General features: G+C 33.0%; 1 protein-coding gene across 2 annotated transcripts in view; it reads right to left on the bottom strand.

The window, feature by feature from the left end:
• Window positions 1-20,199, bottom strand: part of LOC136039217 (uncharacterized) — a 91,612-nt gene extending 71,413 nt beyond the window's left edge. The window contains exons 1-2 of one of the 2 annotated variants that reach the window (XM_065722748.1): window positions 20,114-20,199; window positions 3,723-3,769 (exon numbers count right to left, since the gene is read on the bottom strand). The gene's annotated coding sequence lies outside the window, so the exon portion shown is untranslated. The remainder of the gene's footprint in view (window positions 1-3,722; window positions 3,770-20,113) is intronic. The other variant, XM_065722749.1, reaches the window with a different exon arrangement.
• Between the last annotated feature and the right edge of the window lie 1,245 nt (window positions 20,200-21,444).

Raw genomic sequence — 21,444 nt, 5'->3', positions numbered from 1 at the left:
TAAAAACAAACAAAACCACCACCAATAATAATAAATACAATTGTCGCTACTGATCCACGTAGGGAAAAGAAGCTATTAGTTACTTCAATGAGAACATCAAAGCAACTGAGGAAAAATTATGAAAATAGAAACTTAGTTAACTATTCTGTTGCGAAATAATCCTCTTGTAAGCTAATATTGAAGCAACTCTTTTTGGTCTAGTAGGTAATCTTGTCCCCTGGTGATTGTGTAAAATTTTAATTCCCTTATTGACTATTGGTTCATTTTTCAAAAGACAATCATAAATTGGGTCAATATTTAAATTCCGTGTCTCTATTTATTGAAAGATTAGCAAATACAAGTTTTTTAATTTCTATAGCCTCCCTCGCCCACTGAGAAAAACCTCTATGATTAGAAATAGCTGTAGCCTCATCAAATTGTATAAAATGTTCGGGACCAAAGAATGTATGTTCAGCCAGAGCCGAAACAAAAATTTCAGGAGGCTTTCTTAATTGTAGGGTTTTTTCTAATGAGTTGCGATGCTCAATAAATCTTTCAGTAAATGGTTAGTGAGTTCTACCAATATAAAACTTTCCACAAGAACAAGGAATTTTATACACCCCACTAACTAAATCTCCCCGGGTTAAATCCTTCCCAGAATTAAGGAAACTACCTAATGGTCTTACTGATTAGAAACAAGTATCAATGTTATGTTTACCTAAAATTCGTTTAAGCATCTCCCCAAAAGTAGGTACATAAGGCAAAGAAATGAACCTTTTCGGCATGTTTAATTCTGTACACTGTGAAACCTCAATAACCCTATTGTTGTGTTTAATGCGTCTATTTTTTATTATTTTATCAATGAATTTAATCAGGTAACTATTACAAAATAAAATATCCCTCATGTACAACAATTCAGAATCTAAAAACTCCTGAGAACAAATTCTGAAAGCCTAGTTTGGATACAGGCAAAATATCCGCGTTATTTTAGTTTTTCGTCTCTACTGGCCGCAGTCTCGTTTTTTTTTTGCGGAGTTTTATCTCTCTTTGTTGTTTATTGTCATGTATAGCCAGTTCGGCTTAAGAACTTTCATTCGACAAGAGTCCTTATCTATCTTTGTACTGTCTCATCTGCAGGAAATGACTATAAATTTTCAAAGTTGAGCCAAAATTTCGAATATCATTTAACTATACGGTAGCTTTAGCATGAAAAAATTGGCAGCTCTATTGCCCTGTGTAGCTGTTGCGACTGCAGCTCTATTGCCCTGTGTAGCTCTATTGCCCTGTGTAGCTGTTGCGACTGCAGCTCTATTGACTGCAAGTTTAGGTTTCTTCATCCGCACTTCGTTTTGGTTATACCTAAAGAAATTCTCCAAAAATTCATAAAAAAAAATTAAGGAGACTTTGAGTTTCCATGGCGACTGAGTATGCGCCTTATGGATTATTATGAAAAGTAGAGCCATTCCTTATTCACCCAAGATTGCCCAATAATAATCATTCAATTTTACACTTAAATTCAACTCTGCAATTCCACTGATCAAAGATTCTACTCCGTAGGTTTCTACCAGGAACTTATGAATTGAGAGATTACGGATTACGAATTGGTCAGTACTGAGGCTAAAATTCCTGCATAGATACTAACGATTTTCTTGAAATAGACCAGAATCAGTGCTAAAGGATAAAAAAAAAACAATACAAAAAAAACAACCGAACAACCGAAGTGTATACACAATTACCGAAGTACGAAGTGTGCTACACAATTACCCCGAATAAAGATGGCGATGCTAATAGTGCCATCTGCACTTCATTTAAAGTGAAAATGTATTGTTTAAAGTGAAACTTTAAAGATGCCAATCCTCTTAACTATATTTTTCAAAATAACGCATCGAAAAGGCTGAAAATGACAAAAAAAGATTTATTCAAAAAAAAAAAAAATAGTCACAAGCATTTTAAAGCCAATGTTCAAATAATTTATTTCCTCAAAAAACTTTAACTAAATTTGGACTTTTTGCCCTTACGGTTTTCTTTTGTATCCGGCGCATTTATTTTCCGCATTTATTAGGCGCATTATTTTCCACAGAAAATGGTATAAAATGATTTTTTTTATGAAAGCGATAAACACTAAAAAGGCTTGGAACAGTAGTTAAATTGTTTTAAACTAGTGTTTCCAAACTCAAGCAGAGGCACCATCAAACTTAAAACGGACAAGAACTACTCCCAAAAGGAAGGTAATTGTCCCCCCTCGGTCTCCCACTCAGAATGTTCACGTAGTTGCTCTTGCTTTATTAAAAACCAGAAACTACACAACAAATAGTCTACAATAACTATAAAAGTTCTACCGACTTCAAAAATAAAAGCACTTTTGATGTGATATTGAATATGTATTATTTTTTTTCCTTTACTATGCCTATACTTTAAAAAGGCATTTTTGAAGCACCAGGGACATTAGAATAAAAAAAATCCGTCTGAATCCGCCTTAGGTCTATTCATACTTAAAAACTATGGGTTTCGTAGCTTTTTTCGGCGCCAATTTGAGCTTGAAAAATCCTCTAGTTTTGGGTTCCGATTTACAAAAACGGCGCCAAATTTCATCGTGATCATAAAAAAAAGAAATCCTCAATTGCTTCCTTCTCTTCAGCAGGAAAATCAAAAGAACTAGATAATAATAATAATTAAGTATTTAATAATAAAATAACATCACAATTTAATAATGAACGAAAAATTTAATTAATTTTTGGTTAACGAAATAAAAATTTAAAAGAATACAAATTTATATAATAAAAGAACTTAATAATAATAAAAAAAGAACTAAATAATAAATTAAGACCAATCATGCAATTATTAATAACCTGCAGCTGTCTATCGGTAACCTGCAGTTGTCTAGGGATGTTTAGTTTTGGAAATCTCGCACAAAGGAGATTGTCTTTCTGCCGCTATCGTTCGCCCATAGAGCTGCTGAAATCAGTGCCCGAAAAAAGCTACGTGTTCTGGGCCCTTTTGGGCAGTACTACATTTTCGCCAGTGTTGCCACGAAGAACTGAGGAGCAAAACTAATTAGCTAGATTCGAAAAGGATTATCCTCTGCAATGGTTCAAATATTAATAATATCTTGATTCCCAAAGATAAATACACTTGGGTGCCACTTTTTTTTTTTTACAGCAGTATATTATTTTGTAATTTTTGTAAGTTTCGTTTTTTTTTTGTTTTGTTTTTTTAACAACTTCCGTAAATTCCATAGCGGCATATAAGTCTTTCTAAATATACACTGAGTTCTCATTTTTTTTTAGTGGTGTAATTTCATCAATCCTGGGGGGAGAGGCAAAGTTGGAGCCAATTTTCCAAATAAAATGAAAATGAGAGTGAAAATGGGAAAATGAGCCATATAGTACTATAAGGGCAAAGATATACTAAAGAAAACTAACCAGTTTCTCATAGTGCTTATGCAGGCTTATCCTAAATTTAACGAGTTTTTTGCAGAGACTACATTTCAGCTAGGAGGGAGGGTAAAATAAGGTCTGGAGGAGGTCAAAATGAGGGTTGGAGGGGACAGTTGCCCCCTGTCCCATAGCAAATTACGCCCCTGAATTTTTTCCAAAATTTTAAGAATATGGTGATGTAAATTTCAACTGAATAAATTCAAACATTCAGATTTCATTTTCGTTGACCCTGGTACTTTAAAAAATACTAGTATTAGGTCAGTAATACAAGATGTAGCACTGAAATGACAAAAGAAAAATTCATACCAAAAAGCTCAGCTGCTTCTAGCAACCCAGGTTTTTTGACAATTTTCCTGCAAAAGAAAAATAGCTGAAATAGTTTTTTTCTATCTGGAAATGGCTATGCCCCAATGCGACTCCTCACTGGGTCGTTCGCGTCCACTCTCCTTATTTTCTGGAATTCTTATCTGTACAAGTTCCATGTTGTCATCTCATCAAACAAAAATTCTTAATCACAGACATTTTTCCAACAGGTCACAAAAAAAATACAAAAGTACTATTGGTTCGAGACCTCCAAAACAAGATATTAAAAGTGAAAATTTAGTAGCCTGACTTACATTCAAAATCTTGTCAGATTCTGTATGAACAAAGTACTACAGGGTGACATACGTAGCGTATCAGTCTCATAGTCATTTTAAAAATGATCGTTCTTGCTATTTTGGACCATCATTCCCAACAAAATGGCACCAGAACCCATTTTTATAAACTGGACACCAAATATTAAATTCATGTATGTAGCCTCATTAAATTTGATTTTTTTGAATAAATAAACACAATTTTTCTGGCTTTTCCCAGCCAGTTCTTTAAATTTTCCAACATTGATTCCTTTTTTAGGCACAACAAAAGTAGTGTTGCGCGATATTAGATATCGATATCGATATATTACACCGAATATCGAAACCTAAATATTTTAGGTTTATTATTTTATCGTTGTTGACTTTTATTTTTGCTCTTTACTTATGTTATTATTTTATTTATCATTTTATTTATCATTTTATTGATAAATAGGGTTACAACCAATGGGTCCACGGAATTTACATCGAAACACAAAATTAGAATTGAACGAAGCTCGTGCAGGTAAGATAAAGTATTATTATTCTTATATGATATGATTTTAACTATTATTATTTTACTATTATTATTCTATGAGCTTATCATTGTTGATTTTTATTATTTACTATTTATTTATTTTTTCATAAAACTGAGACACCAAATATTACGTTCAGACTACGCAATCTCATTAAATTTTTATTTTTTTAATAAATAAACATAGTTTTTCTGGCTTTTCCTATTCAGTTATTTAAAATTTTCAACATTGATTCCTTTTTTAGGCACAACAAAAGTAGTGTTGAGATATTAGATATCGATATACTGCACCGAATATCGATATCGAAACCTAAATATCGATATCGAAAACGATATTATTTTGGCATTCAAATAAAAAAAGACAGTGGTCTAGGGTTTCATTGGGAATATAGTATATTTAGCACAATTAGAAGGACTGATCGCTAAGGCCTCAGTAGCAGAGTTATTAATTCTTCTACAAAGCATTATGCTTCATGGGGCAGCAATGTTTAAACTGTCAAACTTTTCAAACATTGTCAAAACTTTTTTTGATAGTTCATTTATATAAGCACCACTTAACTCAGTGAGATTCTATGAATTGTAGATCCTATCAGAGCCATTTTAAATCACTCATCAAGTTCTTTTCAGCTTACCATTTTTTCAGTGTTATCTGATTTTTGGGTCTTAATTCAGCTGATAGAGAAAACTCTAGAGTAAAAAAGGAGGGCACACATTGCCTTCGTCGATTTTCGATCCGCTTTCTAATGTTAGGCAATATTGAGTGTCTATATCGATATATCGCACCAAATGTCGATATCGAAACATAAATATCAATCAAAAACGATATTATTTCGGCTTTTTTATTATTTACCACTGAACATCCAGCAGAAAAGATCCAACAGAGAAAATTGTTTCGCAAATGACCGAGAAAAAGAATGATGTATTCTATCCACTGACTCATAAATGCTAATACACAGCATGCAAGTTGATAAAGCCTGTTCTTAAACTATGTTTAGTGTGGGTGGACTCTCAAAAGTCGCTGAGAGCCTCCAAAAGTCGTGTCTACATATAATTAAATACAAAAAACAAGTTTTTTCAACTGAAAGTAAGGAGTGACATCAAAACTTAAAACGCACAGAAATTACTTCGTATATGAAAGAGGCTGCTTCCTCATCAACGCCCCGCTCTTTACGCTAAAGTTTTTTACTGTTTTAGAAAGAAGAATTGAGAGAAAGAGTCAAACTTTAGCGTAAAGAGCGGGGCGTTGATGAGGAAGCAGCCTCTTTCATATACGAAGTAATTTCTGTGCGTTTTAAGTTTTGATGTCACTCCTTACTTTCAGTTGAAAAAACTTGTTTTTTTGTATTTAATTTCTGAACGTTTTTGAATCAATGCATGTTTTGATTTTGGCTCTCCGCAGAGGAATAATCAAAACGAAATTTTAATATTTTTTAGGGGGGGGGCTAAATGGCTTTCTCATAATTTTGATCGAATGATTTTGAGAAAAAAAGAGCGGGGGCGAAGCCTAGTTGCCCTCCGATTTTTTGGTTAATTAAAAAGGCGACTAGAACTTTCAATTTTTTACGAATCTTTTTATTGGTAAAAGATTTACGTAGCTTATAAATTAGCTTACGTAAAGAACTTTTGTATTCTCATGTTTTTATTACATATATGAGGGGATTCGCCCCATCGTCAGTACCTCGCTCTTTACACTAAAGCTTAAATTTTATCCCAATTCATTAAGAATGACCCCTGAATCACAAAAGCCGTAGAATAAATAGTTGAAATTACTAAAAATACTTTAGCGTAAAGAGCTAGGTATCATAAGGAGGTGATCCCCTTATATGGGTAATAATTTCTGTTTGTTTTAAGTTTTATTGCTGTTCCTTACTTCCAGCTGAAAAAGCTTTTTCACATTTTTTTTTTTTTTTTTTTTTTAAATAATGCTAGTAAATCCTGCTCTCCCTTCATGGAAGATTTCTTTTCCCATGACAAATTCTCGATGGAAAGTTCCCCCAGCATATCCCCCTCTTCTCAACCCCTCCCCCCAACCAAAAAAATCCTCCTGAAAACGCCTGTATACTTCCCAATAACCATTACTGTATGTAAGCACAGGTCAAAGTTTGTAACTTGTTGCCCCTCCCAGGGGGACTGTGGGGGAGTAAGTCGTCCCCAAAGACATAGTTATAAGGTTTTTCGACTACGCTGAATAAAATGGCTATCTCAGAATTTTGATCCGTTGACTTTGGGAAAATAATTAGCGTGGGAGGGGGCCTAGGTGCCCTCCAATTTTTTTGGTCACTTAAAAAGGGCACTAGAACTTTTTATTTCCGTTAGAATGAGCCCTCTTGCAACATTCTAGGACAACTGGGTCGATACGATCATCCCTGGGGAAAAAAAAAAACAAAAAAAAAAACAAAAAAACAAAAAAACAAATAAACACGCATCCGTGATCTGCCTTCTGGCAAAAAATGCAAAATTCCACATTTTTGTAGATAGGAGCTCGAAACTTCTACAATCGGGTTCTCTGATACGCTGAATCTGATGGTGTGATTTTCGTTAAGATTCTATGACTTTTAGGGGGTGTTTTCCCCTATTTTCTAAAATAATGCAAATTTTCTCAGGCTCGTAACTTTTGATGGGTAAGACTAAACTTGATGAAACTTATATATTTAAAACCAGCATTAAAATGCGATTCTTTTGATATAGCTATTGGTATCAAAATTCCATTTTTTAGAGTTTTGGTTACTATTGAGCCGGGTCGCTCCTTACTACAGTTCGTTACCACGAACTGTTTGATATCTTCTAAGCTTATAGGCCTTGTTCAGATCACACTTTAGGTCAGGTCACGATTGCCACATACCTCAATTGTGTATTAACTATGACGATCATCTCCAAGTTGAGAGTAAAATGGAAAGAGACATGAGTTGGGCCTTACTGGAATCTGTATCAATAGATGGAAGTGCTGTCACAGTCCCTGTGATTCAGCCACTACAGAATCAAGCCAGTTTGTGGGGGGCACATGATGGAGTTTCAGTAGTCAATGCAAAGCAAGCTTCTTCAGTAGCTGCATCTATCATGGCTCTCTAGATTTTCAGTAGGGAGTCTTTAATTCCAAGAAAAACTGATCCAGTCAAGTCATTGAAGTCCTTGTAATATAGATCTCAGAAATACCTATACAAAATTGCCATAAAATTAATGTCCATTTTCGCCACCAATGTCCTTTCTGAAAGTGTATTCCAAGCCAAATTAGTCATGAATTCCATGCCAAATTAGTTATGAATTCCAAGCCAAATTAGTGAATTATTGTCAAAATTAGTAATATACAAATCTCAGAAAGTTTGTAGTCATATACAGATCTCAGAAATTGAGAAGTCATATACAGAGATTACAAGTCATTATACAGATCTCAGAAGAAGTCACATGATTGTCAAAATTAGTCCTATACAAAATTGTCATAAAATTAGTGTCCATTTTCGCCACCAATGTCCTTTCTGAAAGTGAATTCCAAGCGAAATTAGTCATGAATTCCATGCCAAATTAGTTATGAATTCCGAGCCAAATTAGTGAATTATTGTCAAAATTAGTCATATACAAATCTCAGAAAGTTTGTAGTCATATACAGATCTCAGAAATTGAGAAGTCATATACAGAGATTAGATGTCATTATACAGATCTCAGAAGAAGTCATATAATTGTCAAAATTTAGTCCTATACAAAATTGTCCTATAATTAGTGTCCATTTTCGCCACCAATGTCCTTTCTGAAAGTGAATTCCAAGCCTGATCAGTTAATCAAATAGTTTGTGTTAACAATATGTAAGTAAGGAGCAACTCGGCCCAATAACAATCAAAACTCCAAACAATTAATTTGATAACAATAGATACATCAAATGAATTGGCTTTTTATACCGACTCCAGATATATAAAATTCATTAAGTTTCATGTACCCATCAAAAGCTGCGAGCCTCAGAAAAATTGTATGAAAATTTATATAGAAATTGTTTTTAAACATAGTGGGAACTCTGTCTAAGAGTTCATCGAGTCTGAGTCGATCTAATAGTTCTGAGTAAACTTTAATATCTATTAATTTCGTTTAATATACTTTTGAATCAGATTCGGTTAATGTTCAGGTGTCTATTTGCTAGCAAACTAAATATATTATTGACATTTGAAAGTGAAGTTTTACATTTGAAAGTAAAGTCTTGGTATATCAAGTCTAAAATACACTAATAGCTATTCTTAACTTTGTGTGGCTGTAGGGAGTAGATTTAGTGATTTTGTAACTTGAATTTTTATTTGGTTTACCTCTATAACTCGTTACCTTTATATGTCGAATTTTAAGTAAATGACGTCTATAAGCTATGCATAAGTCGAACCATAAAAAACTCAAAGAAAAATGGTAGTTCCGTAAATTTCGATTTAGTGATAGTCAACAAAATTTCATCAGAACCACCAGTTTCAGAAACTAGATCTCAAGTCTCAAATTTTGAACAACACAGTCTCACAAAATTCTGATTTTGGGGAGTAAATAGACATAATTTATCCTACTTTTCACTGTCAGTTCTTTATATTTTTAGTTGCTGACTTACTTACAGATAGAATAAAAGTTGTGACCTTTAGTAGATAAACTAATTTTGACTAAAGGTTAACAATTTATACCTTGTAATACCCTGAATAAACAAGCATGGTCATATGAACGGAAGAAACGGAATATCCAGAAGGAACTTCTTGATTGAATAGTTAGAATTATTTCCGCGGCGTTATTCATGTCTGTGTGGGTAATTTAATTCAAAATATTAGCAGGTTATTACATAGCAGAAGTAAATAGTAAAATGAGAAATCTGGATAATTTTGCTTGAAGCACAAACATCAGATAAAAAAAAAAATGTACTATTTGATTCCCAATTACATGTTCTTTCCAAACACAATAATAAATTCCACTGTAATTGCGTCTCAGCCCCCATTCCCTTTAATACCTATACATTGAGTTTACTGATTTTGTGGGTATTTATATTTTGTTGGTATATTTCTCATCAACAGTTGGTTCAAAATTCGGAATAAAGCCAATTAAAAAACGAATCAGCAATGTTTTGTACAAAACTTAGTTTTGTACCTGGTTGGCTAGGGGGAGAGGGGAAGGGAAGACATTATATTAGCAATGTGTATTATGTTTGGAAGGAATATTGGAAGGGGAATAAAATGGCATATTTCTTTTTTTTTCTCTGTAATTCCTATCATATAACCTAAATTAATCCAGTTAATTTAGTTTATCCCCATAAACGAACTATACACCATAGTTTTAAATTTTAATACTGCTTATTAATGTCATTGGGAAAAACCCCGTTTTATTTAATAAGGTGTTATAAGTTGTTACTACCTTGTTATAAGTTGTTATACTACCACCACCTATACAGTGTTACACAGCAAAATTGGAAAATTCAAACAGGCTTAATGTTATAAACATCCAACCATAAGTTATAATTTAATATTTTATTCAATATACTTGTTATTTATTTACATATATTATTAAATCTAATATCTTAAAATTCGGATTTTCAATTAAGGTCTAATTTTCCTCGGATATAACCAAAAAAAATTTCGAAAGTAGGAAGATTTTTTTTTAGCTACTTTTAGATTACAAAATTGGTTGGGCTATGTTAGACTGCAGCAGAAGGGCTTGTTAAAAAAAAAATGCTCACAGATACCCCCTTTGTGTCGTTTTGCTAAGCGTAAGTATTGCAGCTTTAGACCATTATAAAGTAAAAAATAAATAAATAAGCAAAAGAAATGAGGCCGATTATCTTTTGTTCAAGTTTTTATAGTTAGCTAATGACTTTGCAAGGCAATACTAGAAGGTCATAGGTTATTACTGTAATTATTTATTTATTAATTAATAATTATCATTTATTATCTTTTTAAGATATGTTTTAAGAATTTGTAAGAATAATAATTATAAAATAACTTTTCAGGATCAATCAGTTAAGGTTTGTAATTAAAATAAGCTTTTCTAAGATTACAACTAAGAATTATTCATTAACTACCATATTTTTTTTTACTCTTAGATCAGTTTCCTAAAATCTTGAACTTACTTTCACTTAATTGCTTCCAATTTCATAGGATGCAAAAATTTAGAATGTTCAGCAGGTTCGATTTGAATAACTTTGCTTTTCTTCTTTTTTTGTCCATTTATTCCAAAATATGATTCTGAAGAACTGTGAGGGACCAAATTTCTGTTGTTTTCTCTCTCTCTCTCTCTCTCTCTTATCAAACAAATGAGAGCTTACAGCAAAATGCGCCCATCACCCCGTCAGCACCCAGTCTCTCCAGCTATCAACTATTTATCGAGGCATTGGGCCTGTTGCACCTTACCTGATGCGGAATCATACAAGAATATTATATAGAATCATATAAAATCGTATAGAATTATATAAAATTTGCTACTTGTATGATATACCCCCTACCTAATCTTCTTCTAATATGTTTCTCTGATGCTCAATATAATGAAATATACCAAAATAAGGTAAAAACATAATACTTTATAAAACAAATTTGGGCTATATATTTGCACATGGGGGGGGGGAAATTATAGAGGGTCTGCATGCCTAACGTGTTGGGTACAATTATTCTGCATATCATATAAGAATTGTTTTCTAACTTCACATTGTCCAAATACTTTACCCCACCCCTAATGTGTAAATATATAGCCCAAATTAAATATTTTCTATCTATTCTGTCACTTCTCTTTGTCTTGTCTCACGCTAAGCTGACAGTACAGCGGGTCTGCATGCCTATTGTGTTCGGTGCAATTATTCTGTATATTATGTAGTAAGAATTATTTTCTAACTTCACACTGTCCAAATACTTTACCCCTCCCCCCCCCCCTATTTTGCAAACCTAACAAAAAAAAATCAGCTCTATAATGCGTCAATGAATGAACAACTTGAGCATTAGAGGGTTTATCATACAAGTACATAGAATTTTTAAAATATAGAATTTATGTTATATATAGTCAAATAGAATGTTCTTATCTGAATTTGAATCATACGAAATGTAGATGTCCAATCAGATAATTATAAGGAAATAAAATAATCAGTCTTGTTTCATTTTTCAACTGCATAGAATATCCTTTATTCTCATAGAGGTGTTTGATCTTCTTCACGAGTTTTTAATCGATTTTGTAGCACTTGAATATTTTACCGAGTAAATATTGATTAACAGAGTTGAACACTTTCTTGAAGTCTTTGAAGATCAAAACAAATTCAGGGGTGGAAGACGAAATCCATCGTTGGTATTCGGAGCTACTCCTAGGGTTGGAGGCACTAGAAAAATTTATTACAGGACACCCCCCCCCCACTTCTGACTCAAATATAAACAATAAAAGCCAAATCAAAGTGAAAAAGTGGATCAAAATGGGCAATTCCCCAACCGCATCTTCCCCCCAAGCCATGGCGCTAGGGGCAACTACCCTAGGCACCCTCCCCTCTAAAAACGGCTCTATTGGTATTTTCAATCCACGCTGTTGAACAACTTAACCTACTTATTAGCATGTGGATGCAATGCACCCTAGCGCCTTGAACCTGTATTGGTAGCTCCACCCATGCGTGATGTAATGTAAGTATAAGCAGTAGAATAAAATCCATGTTTCTATTTCTACCTATGGGCTAATAAAGTAATTGAAATGTGGATTCTAAGAGAAAATCGTCTATGCTAGACTCCCTCACAGGGTTGTCAAATGGATACTTTTTTATGTTAAAAGGACACATTTGTGCCAGGACACAATGACATAAAGGGGTAAAAAATGACACATTTTAGAAATTTGGGACATAAAAGGGCAAAAAGGAATATATTTTGTAAATTTATGACATAAAACGAAACATTTACCAACTGGATATATATTTTGGTAAAAAAAAATGTAACTTTTCATCAAAGTAGTGCTTTTTCTCAGTTCTTTTTCTGAGCTTCCAGGTTTTGCCAGAGATGTCATAAGTAAAGCAATATCTCCAAAGTAAGGGATTTACATGTTTTACAGGTTTAACTTCGCGCTTTCACACTAAATCATTTTGCAGGAATGTTTCATATGGATTTTTTTCATTATCATTATATTTGATGTTAACTGGCCTCTTTGAAAGAGGTTTACAAAGCATCTTTTGATCAAAGATACAACTGGTAAAAATTTAACTCCTAGTGTAAGAAACTTCAAGACGGGACATTTTTAGCTAAAAATGATACATTTTTGGATGCTAAAGGGATAAATTCATGGACCAAAAAGTTAACAACCCTTCTGCCTGATGATTCAGAGCTAGGAGTGAATGAAGGGATTTATTCAGTGGAATGATATATGAATTAGTATGATAGATGCGTTTTAAGGAATTTAGATAGACTTTGTGGAGATAAACATTCTAAAGAAGTTCAAATCACATGGAATATGTGGTTAGCTATAGGATATGGTTGAACTTGTTAACAAGGCAGCAAGAATGACTTGGATAAGAATCCGGGGATAAGATCCCGTGTAGAAATATGGCATATATATTAAAAGATTTTACTGGCCACATCAGTAGAAATAGGGACAGATGGTATCCTAGCCTAGGTAAATTTGGTGTAGAAGAAGAAAACAGTGATGATTACAGACTGCTGCAATTTTCTATATATAAAAAGCTAGCTATAACCAATACATATTTGGTCATAAAATGGCCTGCAACTTAACATGGTAGGACAGCTAAACTTACTGATTTATGTTATTGTAAAGCAGACTGGCAGGATAGATAAAAGACACTAGGGTATATGGGAGTGCTGTTACTGATGTTAAAAGTAAAGATAATCATCTACAAGTGTCCTGGGTTAATCTACCGAAATTTAGGAAGGGTAACTATCTTCTGGGGAGGTTTGGTGTCAGTAGACTCCAGAAAAATAATTTAAGACAAACTTTCAAGGACCAGTCTAATACTATACTTAAGAGTTTAAATTTTGACAATTTAGAAGATGGATGGAATAATTTTTAGAAAATACTTTGTGAAGATGCTTTACGTTTATAGAAAGGAGAAGGGGCTTGAACAAGAATTATTTGATTGATAAATCATATATAAATAATATAAATCTAAAGAAAGTAGAGAAAGCATTTAAACATGAATTGAAGAGGTGTGAAGTAGAGACCATGGATAAAATTCCTGAAGATCTGGGAGATGCAGCAAGATGGCCCAACAGTAAAACATTGCACCGACATGTCAATAAATTCAAGGCAATAGTTAATCTGGACCTGTCCTAATTAAAAATTGGAACATGCCACACTTAGTGATAAGGAAAAGGTTAAAGAGAAATGGCCAGGTCATTTTGAGAATATGCTAAACCACAACAGTCATAGGAATATATAAATAAAACAGTGAAAAAGTCTGTGACACTTCCAATGAAAAGAAAGATTTTCTTTGTGAGGTGGTGTTGATATTGTAGTGATGATGAGTTTCTTAAATATGGTGGTTATGAATTTAGAGAGTAAATACTGAAGAAAATGAATATGATTTTTGAAAGTGTGGTGATTATAGAGACATTACCTTGGTTTCTGTAGGAAGCTAATTATATATGATTATACAATGATATGATGAAGATAAAGTTTTAAAAGAAGAGCAGTGTAGTATAGGAAGGGGAGAGGATGTGTCCAACAAGCTTTCAAGATGTTAATCTCTTAGGTTAATAATTGAGAAGTGCCTGATTCATCAAACCGCTTTAGTCCCTGGTTTTACAGGTTTATACCGGTTATGTAAAACCGGTTTTACATAAGCTAATGTTTGATTCAACTGACAGAGGAGCTTTAGTGAGGGTCTTTCCTAGTATGGTATATTTGATACATAAATTAAAGTGATTAGTGTAGTCATTAGTGTAGAATAATGACATTACTGCAGTCCAGGTAGGAAATGACATTAATAGCTGGTTCTGTAGTAAATCAGGAGTTAAGCAGGGTTAACTTCATTCCCTGTCTGTATTGATTATTTTGACGGACTTTGTCCTAAGAAGCACAGCAAAGGTAATGGGAGGACACAGAATCAATTTGAGAGGTAAAACGCTCCTAGACTAAGATTATGCTGATGATTTAAGCATCCTAGATGAAAATGTTAGAATAATTAATGAATTTCTAAAGGTTTGGAGAGTTCAGGGTGCAAGAATAGATTTTAAAATTAATATTAAGAAGACTAAGTCACTAGGGATAAGAATAAGTGAAAACAAATAGGTAATGCAGAGTAACAAGAAGATCAATCAAGTAGACAGCTTTACTTACCTAGGTAGCATCATATTAAAGAGCAATGAAGGTACAGTGTCTTATTACTAGTTTTTTGATTTTTTTTTTTTTTTTTTTTTTTTTTTTTTTTTTTTTTTTTTTTTTTTTTTTTTTTTTTTTTTTTTTTTTTTTAGACAAGGGTATTCTGTATAGAGACATGTCGTAGAAACTCGAAAAAGGACTCATTTGATAGGAAATTGAAAGCGCGGGTGCCCTTTTTATTAGTCAAAATTGATTGGGGGGCAACTATCCCCCCTTTCCTGCCTATCCCCATCATTTCCCTAAACATATCCAATCAAAATATTGAGATAGCCATTTTATTCTGTGTAGTTGAAAGGTCTGAAAATTATATCTCTGAGGATGAACCCCCCCCCCCCCCCCCCCCCACAGCCCTCGGGGCAAGAGTTGTAAGCTATGCCCTGGGGCATACAAGGTTTTTATAGGAAGGGTGGTTGTATAAACTTCACGGGGAAAGATGCTCATTGGACTCGTAATTAGAAGTTCTAGTGTTTTTAAGAGCCAAAGAGATTGGAGGGAAGTTACCCCCCATCATGTTGTATTTTCCCAAAACGCATCAGATAATAGTTTTGAGACAACCAATTATGGTTGAAGAAACTTTGAACAAGACTCATTTAATTGGAAAATGAAATGGATAGTGCCTTTTTTAATAGTTGAAAGTGATTGGAGGGCAGCCAGCCACCCCGCCTTCATCATTTTTCAAACACATTAAAACAAAATTTTGAAAGTCATTTCGTTCAGCATAGTTGAGAGGTCTGGAAATTATGTGTTTGAGGAGGACCATCCCCCCACAGCGCTCAGGGCAAGGGCTGTAAATTATGTCCTGGGGACAAATAAAGTTTTTATAGAAAGGGTGGTTGTATAAACTTCAAAGGGGGCTCATTTGACCAGCAATCAGAGGTTCTAGTGTCCTTTTTAAAATTCAAAGTGATTGGAGGGCGGCTCCCCCTATTTTGGTTTTAAGCCAGGGAACTTCACATACAAGGCATTGTTGTAGAAACTTCGTATGGGGCCAATTCAATTGGACATTGCAATGTCTAGTGTCATTTTCAATAGTCAAAATGTTATGGGAGGGCACTGTCCCTTTAAGAGTCAAAGTGTTAGGGCAGAACTATCCTATAAAAATTTTGAGATAGATTTGTTCAAAAAAAGTCCAAAGATAACATAATAAGGCCATGGGGTTGACGCCGCCCCCCTGGAGTCTGGGGGGCAAGGATTGTAAGTTATTCCCTAGCACATATAAGCTTTATATGGAAAGGGTTATTCTTTCAAGTTTGGAGGAAGCTTGTTTGATTTGAACTTTAAAGTTCTAGTTCTCTTTTAAAAGTCAAAAGTGATGGATGGCAACTTACTAGACCTGCTCTTTTCCTTAAACACATCCAATTAAAATTGTGAAATACCAATTTTGTTTAGAATAGTCCATAAAGCATATAATAATGCATTCAGGGCAGACATAACCCTACAGAGCCTAGGGGCAAGGATTGTAAGTTATGCCACAGAGCATATAAGGTGTTTTTGGAATGGATGGTTGTAAAAATTTTGGAATGGATGGGCCTCATTTGATTGGAAGTTATGAGGGTCTAGTGGCCTTGTTAAGAGTCAAAAGTGACTGGAGGGCAAACAGCCCCTCCCCCAAAAGCCTACTATTCCCCAAAACACATCCAACCAAAATTTTTAGAGAATTATTCTTTTCAGCATTGTTGAAAGGTCCACCAACTATGTCTTTGTGAATGTCAGCCTACCCACTGTCCTCAGGCAAAGGGCTGTAAGTTAGGCAATTTGTTCATTATATATATATATATATATATATATATATATATATATATATATATATATATATATATATATATATATATATATATATATATATATATATATATATATATATATATATATATATATATATATATATATATATATATATATATATATATATATATGTATATATATATATATATATATATATATATATATATATATATATATATATATATATATATATATATATATATATATATATATATATATATAGTACATATTATTGAGAAAAATATGGATGTTTGAACCTTATTTTCCAAAAAGACAAAGGAAATTTAGGTGAGCCTTTCAGAGAATGAGCTGCTCTCAAAGTTTCTACATCAAATCTTTCTATATGAAGTGCCCTGATATATAAAAAAAATTAATAATAATAATAATAAAGAAATAAATAAAACATTTTGTTCAAATTGCTCTTACTTAGGCAGCACTACTTTACTGTGATTATTTTGTATGTTTTAGCTGTTTCTAATCTAATTGTTTCTTTGTTGATACAGATTTTTGGACCTGCAGCTGGGATATTCATAAAGTTTTTTGTTGTTTTTTTTCACTATTGTAATTAAAATTTTTACCTGTTATATATGTGTTTGTCTACATTCCTTTAAATTAATAATTATGTTGCAAATCAATAATTTAAACATAGCATCACATAGGTAAATACAACTTTTTATACTTAGATTATGCAAATGCTTTTGAGTGTCCTAGTTTAATCTTAAGCTGCAGCCAAAATTTTGAAAAGTTGTTCTTTTTCCAAAACTAATGATTGATTTGTTATTCACTATCATACAGTGACATATTTACAAGAAGAGTCTAAATTAGTGAGCCATAGATTCTTCAAAGTTGACTTCCTTAATTTTGACTGTGTATACCTGAACTTCTAATGATAGGCTCTAGCCATGGATGAAAGCTCCCCAGGCCTCATTTTTTATGTGTTCTTTTGGAAATACACCAATATGCTTTACAACCAGAATGGTTCCTGATAAGCTGGTTTTTTTTTGTTTTTTTTTTTCTTCAAAACAATACTATGTAGCATAGTATTCTCTTTTTATTAATGCATGCACTTCCTAATTTTGGGATAAATGTTAAATTTATTAGTTTTTCTCTTGATGGCATAAACAAAATTCAGGAGACTATAGCACAAGAGGACACACATTTATCCCAGAATTATGGGATAAATGTGTCTGGAGTGACACATGTCACTCCAAAGCATTGTTGTGCCCTACAAGTGGCATTCATCTGAAATTGTAAATTTGTGTTCCATTTACTTCAACAGTATTCTAATAGTAAATTAGTGAGTTTTTATTTTGTTTATAGGCCTATATGCTTAAAAATGAATGGTCTTACTAATATTTTTTTAGTTAGAACCTTTAATTTTGTTTCTGTTTGTAGCCCTTTCATTAATAATATGTGAAGCTGAAAACAGTTTCCTTGCACTTCATTTATGCAAAAGATCTGTTTTGCAAGGTTTCACTTGCATAATACAAACATTTTTGAAGGTCATCAAAAATAACTCTCTAGAGGCAAAGGAGTAGAGTTAGGTACTTCAAAATACCTTCCTGGGACATATTTTAGTCTGTATTACCTATTCCTGAAAGTTCCATTAGCCTTACCTAGCCTCTTCCCAAGATATGTCAAGAGAATGGACCATGACCGTCTACCAAAAATCTCCCTTGAAGGAACCATAGACGGATCTTGACCACAAGGAAGACCTAGCAAGAGGTGGATTGAAAACTTTGACCGAAAGCGCATTGTTGAGTTGACTCAAACTGAACACAATAGAACAACATACTGAGCCCTAGTTCATGCCCTGTCAAAAGAAGTGGCCCCAAAATGTCCCGCAAGGATGGACGGGACTTAAGTAAGTAAGTAAGTAAGTATATATATATATATATATATATATATATATATATATATATATATATATATATATATATATATATATATATATATATATATATATATATATATATAATGAGAAGAGAAATCACCAGTGCAACAGCACAAACACATAAAAAAAAAACAGAAGGAGAAAAGGAAGACTGATTTCCTACATTAGTGATTAATATAGATCAGCACTTGAATGAGGCCTTAACCCTACTCATCTATACAATCACATAGGTCAAACAGCATGGCCATACAAAATCAACCATAAAGAATAATCCATGGACAGGCAGTCTTATCATCAGTAAGTATAAGTTGTCATTTACCAAACATAAAAAAAAGAAAAAAAAAGAAAAATAATTCAGAGGCAACAACCCAACAGAAGGGCCCATCAGGAGAAAACACACTTGCATATAGGGTTTTGGCGCTTTAAATTCTTGCTATCTCAGAAAGGGTTTAGGTTAGGAAAATGAAACTTTCAGAGACGAATCTACAGACTAAAGTATGTCCCAGGAAGGTATTTTGAAGCAAATATCTCCACTTCTTCTCCCTCTAGAGGGGCCTGACCTTTGATGACCTTTAAAAATATGTGTGATATAAAATTGAAACCTTCTAAAATAGATTTTCTGCTTAATTGAAGGGCAAAAAAAAATGTTTTCAGCTTCATAACTTTGCTCAATTCTATTTTATAAGGTTTTACAGATATGCAAATACATTTCCTAAATTTAAAAAAAAATTGATATGGCTCAAAATTCTACTCAAATAATAGGAATTACAATTTCAGAACTAAAGGCAGAGAAAGGGCAACTGGTAACTGAAAATTAAGATAAAATGTTGTTTTGTCAAAATTTTGATAGGTATAGACCTGTCATGTAGGCAAATTTCAGGAACCTCTAGAGGGAGAAGGATTAGAGATGGGTACTTAAAATACCTTCCTAGGACATACTTTAGCCTTTAGAATCATCCCTAAAAGTTTCATTTTCCAAACCTAAACACTTTCCAAGATAGCATGAAGTCAATATGGAGCAAAATGCTGCTTCTTCTCAAACCAGATTGTGAACCTCTGGAACAACCTCAAGGAGAACACTGTTTCTGCTGAATCAACAGTTGTATTCAAACACCATCTGGATGCTGAGTGGAGTGACAAGCCATAGAGATTTAACTGGGATGCACCAGAATCTAATCAACCATGTATGCAACTGTCATCATAAGGAATGATTCAACAGGATCAAAGTCCTTATTTCACTCCAAGTTGTAATTTAAGGTATATGGATATATATAACAAATCCAAATATTATTTCAGGAAACACCACAAAATATTGAATCCAATTAGGCCTGTGCTAGCCTACTCTTTTACTTTATAAGTTTATCTCAATAAGAGCTGTACGTTGGCAATATTACCTATAATGGAAATACTTTTCGTTATTATAGTGTTTCCTTCATAGAAGGAGTAAACATGCACAATTAGCCTAACCTACCAAATATTGTGTCATGACTATAGCCCATGTCCTGGGCCTATCTTGCTAAGAGGATAATATTTCATATCCAAAAAAACATTGACTCATTTTTAAAATTAAAAACCTGCGTACTTTTTTGTTCTATCATAAAGATTTCCAAATTGAGTAACAAAATCACTCATACTATTTACTCATGCTTTCGGATATTTAAATTCCTTGCCAAGCAATCCTTGAGTTGCGCTGACTGAATAATTTTACATAGCTAAAAGATCAAAAAGTAAAAACTGATCTCAGTTTCTCCCTGAAACATTTATGATAGTTTGGATCAGTTTTTATGTGACAGACAGGAATTTAATCGATTAAAAAAAATTTTAATTTCCAAATATAGAATATTATATAAAATAAATTTATTGCCGACAAAAATCAAATTCAACTATGCGGTGTACAAAAAATTAAAAAGAAAAGAAAGCAAAATAAACTAAAATAACTTTAAATACTATAAGTAAGAAAATGAATTAACTAGCTTCAGAAAGAAAAAATGCAAAACAGATCTATAAACAGAGACAAAATTTTAGTTTCAAACATATAAAGCAACAGTAAGACCATTCATTTGAAAGGATATTTTAACAAAATCAAACCTATCCACTAATTTGTTATTTCGATACCATTGCTGCAAACGGAGCAAATGCTTACAATTTTGGATGAATTGTAGGGTAAAAAATGTAGAGTACAATTTCGGATCACTTGTAGGATACAAAAAAAGCAGGATTCAACAGTGCTTCGGAGTGACATGTGTCACTCTGGACATGCTTATCCCATAACTCTGGGATAGATGTGTTTCCTCTTGTGCTGTGGTCTCCTGAATTTTTTTTTGTACCATCAAGAAGTATTGAGAAAATTTACCCCAAAATTATGAAGCGTACGCATTGATAAGAAGAGAATATTATGCTACAAGGTATTACTCTCGAAAAAAAACAGCTTACCAGTCATTATTCTGGTTATGGAGGCTTTTGGCATATTTCCAAAGGCACACATGAAAAATCAGGCCTGGAGAGCTTTCTCCCATTGCTAGAGTCTGTGTAGTATTGACAAGGCTATTAAAAAAAATAATTTCTGCTTCTGGGTTTCAAGTTGTTGACAAAGAACCGCCAACAAGAGAAATCCAGCTATGCACACTCAAAATTAAGAAAGTCAACTTCAATTCAATTCAATTCAATTTATTCAAATAAAACTAAAATATAACACCAATAATAATAAAGATCCTGGAAGCGAACTTGTTGAGGACCATAACCACAAAAAAATTGAAAATGAAGAAGAGAGAGAAAAAAAAGAAAAGAGAAAACATGGGTAACTAAAGCAAATTGAATAAGAATTTAGAGAGTTATAATATCAAAATTTTAGTACATTGTTATACAGCGTGCGAAAACTTGAGGATAGCTCGACACTGGATGGTATTATATTTC

Source organism: Artemia franciscana, chromosome 19 (genome assembly GCF_032884065.1).
Source record: "Artemia franciscana chromosome 19, ASM3288406v1, whole genome shotgun sequence".
In the NCBI taxonomy this organism is placed as follows: Eukaryota; Metazoa; Arthropoda; class Branchiopoda; order Anostraca; family Artemiidae; genus Artemia; species Artemia franciscana.
Note: the sequence above shows the minus strand (reverse complement) of the source record. Positions and strands in the feature narration are given on the sequence as shown.